We start from the raw sequence: 6052 nt of genomic DNA on the forward strand, positions 1-6052 counted from the left end.
TTTCTTCTGTCGCTAATACATATCTATCGCCTGATAAATCATAAATGTACTTTTGTGAAATTGCATAAAAATGGCTGTAGATTTAAATTTTTTAAATTTATTTTACTAACATTGTTCTTCGCCCCAGGGCATTAGCCAATTTCAATTCTAAGCCAAGATATTTTGTAGAAGTCTAACAATTTTTAGGAATATAAACCTTTATATATAGAACTCAACAAATTGGAAGGATTTGAGATGCTATCGAAAATTTGGATCCACAAAGAGGTGCAGGGTATAACATAGTCGGCCCTGTCCGACTTTAGACTTCCCTCACTTATTTAATAATGGAATCAATATTAGTGGCATACTAACTCTGTAGGTGCAAAATCAACTATAGCTCCTAATATAAGGCATTGCCGTTCAGATTGTGATAAAACTCCCGTATGCATGTACTCCTTAATGTTCGTAAATATGGAAATGCGGTTTATCTCCCAAACCTACACCAATGATATCCCACAAATGCTTCGGTTTACTAATTCAGTAGGGGTGGTTTAGGGTATGATACAGTCGGCCCTGCTCGACTTTCTACTTTATTTACTTGTTTTGAGTGTAGGCTGAATACCAAAATACTTATTTAGAAAATTGTAAAAAAGTGTTTTTTGTTAAAATTTTCACAATCGAAATTTCCATTGGCCTAAAAACATATCTGAAATATATCCATAAATTTATTTTAATTTAGTTTTTTTTTTTCATAACATAAACCATTTTGAGGCAACGAACACTGACTATTACCCCTCAAATCGGCATCATTAGGCTGTCATTATTGATTTTGTTTTTTACTTGCAATCGTAAAAGTACTTCATCTACCGCATTACATCGCATCACAAATTTATTTATGATTTGTTTTTCTTTTTGTTTTCATTTCAGCATTTTTCCATCACTCTCCGGCCGCACTTATTTCACGGTATTTTAGAGATCATTTTTCAAGTGTATGAACTGTCAGTGTTGTTTAAGGTTTTGTTTTTTTGGCAATTATTGAAGAAATTTTCGGTTAATGTGATCTTGAGAAAAAATAAACAAACGGATATGAAATGTGTGCCCATGCGTCGACCATGATGATGATGATGATGCTGGGTAAGATCATGGATGGGCATCAGTGTTAGGCAGTTTGGTGGCCCCACTTAGGAGAGTATCATCGAGCATCGAACCATCTGCCGCAATACCGTTTTTTTGAAGTTGAATTTTTCTCCATCTTCCACCGAAGGTAAGTTGGTCAATGTTTTCAATGGTGTCATTAATAAAAATAAAATTAATTCACAATCCCATTACTGGGAGAGGCAGAAGCAGTCGAAGAAGCTTGTGAACCAAGTAATCATAAAAGAAATAAAAATTTAAATAACATATGTGCATATGCAAAGCGTTCAACAATGCCTTCTTTCTTATCAATGGTCATTTTCAACTCTTTGCATTGGCATTAGTCAGTCTTGAAGTTTTATATTTTTGTTGTGCATGGATATTAGAGGCCTGCACAAATGTATTTGGCAGGCAAATACCAAATGGTGTTTACGGCCAAAGTCAAGACATGAGAGTATAAATGAGAGTACAAATAGTATTTGTAACCGAAGAAGCTCTGAGCAAATTAAACATAGTGTGTATTTATTTCAACAAATACTCGTACTTCCAATATTTGCCCTGATCCCGCAAACTCAAATACTCTCTTTGCAAAGGCAAAATGCATAAACACATTCATCGATAATGAATAAATAACACAAAACAACATCAAATACTCGGGACACGAAGCATAGCGACCGAGTATTCCTAGAGATTCATCTTTTTGCTTTGCTATGCTTTTGTGGTGCATTTGTTAGTCAGAGTTGCCAACTTGTAGGAAGAAAAAGTGGTATTTTTTGACTGTGTTTCGATCAATTACATTCATTTTTATACCCTAAATAGTGGTCAGGGTATAATAACAACAAAAACAAAAAATGTGCCTACCAGAAATATTGATTTTAGACCCCATAAAATATATACCGATCGACTCTGAATCACCTCCTTTAATTAAATGTTATTAATCGAAATGCAAAGAAACTTAATTTAAAAATAACGAATGTTGGTTTATTAGTTATTTAAACATAAAGGTACCTATGTTATATATCAAAATTCAAATAACATAATATGGTTGTCTTTTCTATGCTTATTGAAAATATTGCGATTTTGGAGTTTTATATTTACATGCAGCGGCAAAATAGGCGGTAACACTAATGGAGAGAATTCATATGTGAACCGTTATATTTTCATTGTTAGTTGCTGGTGCAATAGTCTGAAAATAGTCAGTTATTAGTAGTAATATTACCAGTTTAAACCAAAAAATATTTAGGAATTTGATTACCACCGCAATTACCATCAATCTCCCTGCTTTCAGCTATAAAAGCATTCGTTTTATTGTGATATGGCATCCCTACTTGACATTATATTGCTCTCTTCTGCTTCTCAGTTTCTCCTTCTCTCACTTACTCACAACTCCAAACAAATGGTGGTGGTTTTATACATTTTACTAGCGTGGAGATGGAAATACAATAGGTACACCATATAAAACTTGCAAATACGCGAGATGTGTGTAAGTTTGCAAATGCTGAATATGTAAATAGTGTTTGGCGTGAGTTTTTGTATTTGTACACACAAGATAATAGTTCATGTGTAGGGAAAAATACAATGATTTGCGGGAACAAATGAGAGTAAACAATGACCCTCAATAGACAAAAATGTCTTGATATGTCTTATAAGACGTCTTGTGCAGGCCTTTAATGGATATTCTCTACAATGGGATGGATGGGGGATAATAAGTTGGTCATATGGTTGGTAACAGCACATCGACAGCGTATATTAATATTTATGTTTTTTTCAGTATTTTTAATTTCCGAGACATAACTTTTAAATGCATGCCAAAGATCCAAAAACGGAATACTTCCATCCTATGACAAGGCCAGGTAAAACTCATTGGCGCTAATCCAAAATTCCATTGCTTCCAGAATACTACACGCAGAGAAGAAACATGATTGCCACAATCATATTCGAAGAGCAAAATAATATGATAGCAGCTATTTTTGCGGCGACCATGTAACATTTTAACCTGCAACCATGTTGGCTAAGTGAACATGGTTCTAAGAAAAATATAATTGTCCTCATCTAAAATGTTATTATATTGATAAAAAGAATTTTGTTTGAATGAAAAGACTATGGTCACGATCTAAAATGTTATGTTATTCGTCAAAAATGTTTTTCTTCTAGTTAAAAGAACATGGTCACAACCTAAAATGTTTTGATTTTTATGAAAAAACTTTTTTCGTCGTCGAAAAAAGGACGCCACTTGAGAAAAGAAAACACAAAATCAACTTTATTTATTTGTTTTTATTTATTTATAAACTAATTCATTGTTTATTTGTATTTATAATGTCGTGCAAGCAAACTTCACATATTTTTACACACTCTAGTTTGGTTCAATTTCAACAATAAGTAATCATTCCATATTTACTTCGTGACCATCAAATGTACAAACGCAGACATCATGTAACTGCAAATAAAAATAAATTATACCATATATCAAAATGCAGAACAAAAACCAGGTATATTTTTTTCAATTACACTTTCCTTGTTTGTATTCACATAAAACCACGTGCCATTTCTGAATAAATAAATTAACACAAAACACAATAATTCCGTATTCTCCGTCCATTCCAAGAAACAATCAACACACGACTGACGCGCAAAATGAAAATCGTGTGTACCTGCTCAATGTTTTTATAAAATTCTTGTCGCTGCAAAAAAATTAAAAAATTAAATGGTCACGAAAACAATGTACATGGTCTTTATGGCCATGTAATGGTTGTAGACATGTCTATACGTAAACTATAAAAATATTTTTTTCTCTGCAAAAAAGTAAAAAAAATTGAATGGTCAGATACATGATTTTCCTGACCATATAATGGTCTCAAATTCTATCATTTAAATAATAGAACATGTTTGCGGCATTTGAGAACCATTTAAATGCTTATTGCCAACATATATTTTTCTCCGCTCGAAAATTATTTTTACAAAGACAAAATACATAGTTTTCGCGACAATTACATACTCTATATAAGCATTAAATGGATGCGGCAACCATGTCCAAACATGTTTTTTCTGTGCGTGTAGATGGGGATCCAAACACGGTTGCCGTTTCTTACTGTTTGGTAAATTGGTAGAATTCTTGATGTTTTGGTAGATTTTGCAAATAAGAAATAATTTTCTACAGAAATACAATTTTAGCAAAGTTTTCTATAGAAATAAAAATTTGCCAAATTTTCTAAGAAATAACATTTTGCGAAAATTTTCTATAGAAATAAAAATTTGCCAACATTTTCTATAGAAATAAAATTTTGACAAAATTTTCTATAGAAATAAAAATTTGACAAAATTTTCTATAGAAATAAAATTTTGACATATTTTTCTATGAAACAAAATTTTGACAAACTTTTCTATAGAAATATAATTTTGACAAACGTTTCTATAGAAATAAAATTTCGACAAAATGTTCTATAGAAATAAAATTTTGACAAAAGTTTCTATAGAAATAAAATTTTGAAAAAAATTCAATAGAAATAACATTTTGACAAAATTTTCTATAGAAAAAAAAATTTGACAAAATTTTCTTTGAAATAAAATTTTGTGAAAATTTAAAATAGAAATAAAAATTTGACAAAATTTTCTATAAAAATAAATTTTTTGGAAATTTAATATCGAAATAAAATTGTGACTAAATTTTCCATTGAAATAAAATTTTCTATAGAAATAAAATTTTGACAAAATCTTCTATAGAAATAAAATTATGACAAAATTTTCTATAGAAATAAAATTTTGAAAATATTTTCTATAGTAATAATATATTGACAAAAATTTCTATAACAATAAAAGTTTGTCAAAAATTTCTATTGAAATAAAATGTTGTCAACATTTTTTATAAAAATAAAATTTTGACAAAATCTTGTATGGAAATAAAATTTTGTGAGCATTTAATATAGAAATAAAATTTGGCGAAATTTTCTAAAGAAATAAAATTTTGACAAAATCTTCTATGCAAAAAAAATTGTGACAAAATTTTCTATAAAATAAAATTTTGACAAAATTCTCTATAGAAATAAAATTTTAACAAACTTTTCTATTAAAACAAAATTTTGTGAAAATTTAATATGGAAATAAAATTTTGACAAAATTTTCTATAGAAATAAAATTTTCTATAGAAATAAAAATTTGACAAAATTTTCTATAGAAATAAAATTTTGACAACATAGAACATAGAAAAAAAATTTAACAAAACCTTCTATAGAAATAAAATTTTGACAACATTTTCTATAGAAATAAAATTTTGACAACATTTTCTATAGAAATAAAATTTTGACAAAATTTTCTATAGAAATAAAAATTTGCCAAATTTTCTATAGTAATATTTTGCCAAAATTTTCTATAGAAATAAAATTTTGACAAAATTTTCTATAGAAATAAAATTTTGATAAAATTTTCTATAGAAATAAAATTGTGACAAAATGTTCTATAGAAATAAAATTATGACAAAATTTTCTATAGAAATAAAATTTTGACAAAATTTTCTATAGAAATAAAATTTTGAAAAAAATTTCTATAGTAATAAAATTTTGACAAAATTTTCTATTGAAATAAAATTTTGTCATCATTTTTCATAAAAATAAAATTTTGACAATATCTTCTATCGAAATAAAATATTGTGAAAATTTAATATAGAAATAAAATTTGACGAAATTTTCTAAAGAAATAAAATTTTGACAAAATCTTCTATGCAAATAAAATTTGACAAAATTTTCTATAGAAATAAAATTTTGACAAAATGTTCTATAGAAAAAAAAATTTTAACAAAATCTTCTATAGAAATAAAATTTTGACAACATTTTCTATAGAAATAAAATTTTGACAACATTTTCTATAGAAATAAAATTTTGACAAAATTTTCTATAGAAATAAAAATTTGCAAATTTTCTATAGTAATATTTTGCCAAAATTTTCT

General features: G+C 27.8%; 1 long non-coding RNA gene across 1 annotated transcript; it reads right to left on the reverse strand.

Annotated features, from left to right (window-relative positions):
* Positions 1-2068: 2068 nt before the first annotated feature.
* On the reverse strand, positions 2069-2784 carry LOC142221116 (uncharacterized). The gene is made up of 2 exons (XR_012717955.1): positions 2369-2784; positions 2069-2299 (listed from the first exon to the last, which is right to left on the reverse strand). It is a non-coding gene; the product is annotated as an uncharacterized LOC142221116 (long non-coding RNA).
* Between the last annotated feature and the right edge of the window lie 3268 nt (positions 2785-6052).

This window comes from Haematobia irritans, chromosome 1 (genome assembly GCF_050003625.1).
Source record: "Haematobia irritans isolate KBUSLIRL chromosome 1, ASM5000362v1, whole genome shotgun sequence".
Taxonomy (NCBI): Eukaryota; Metazoa; Arthropoda; class Insecta; order Diptera; family Muscidae; genus Haematobia; species Haematobia irritans.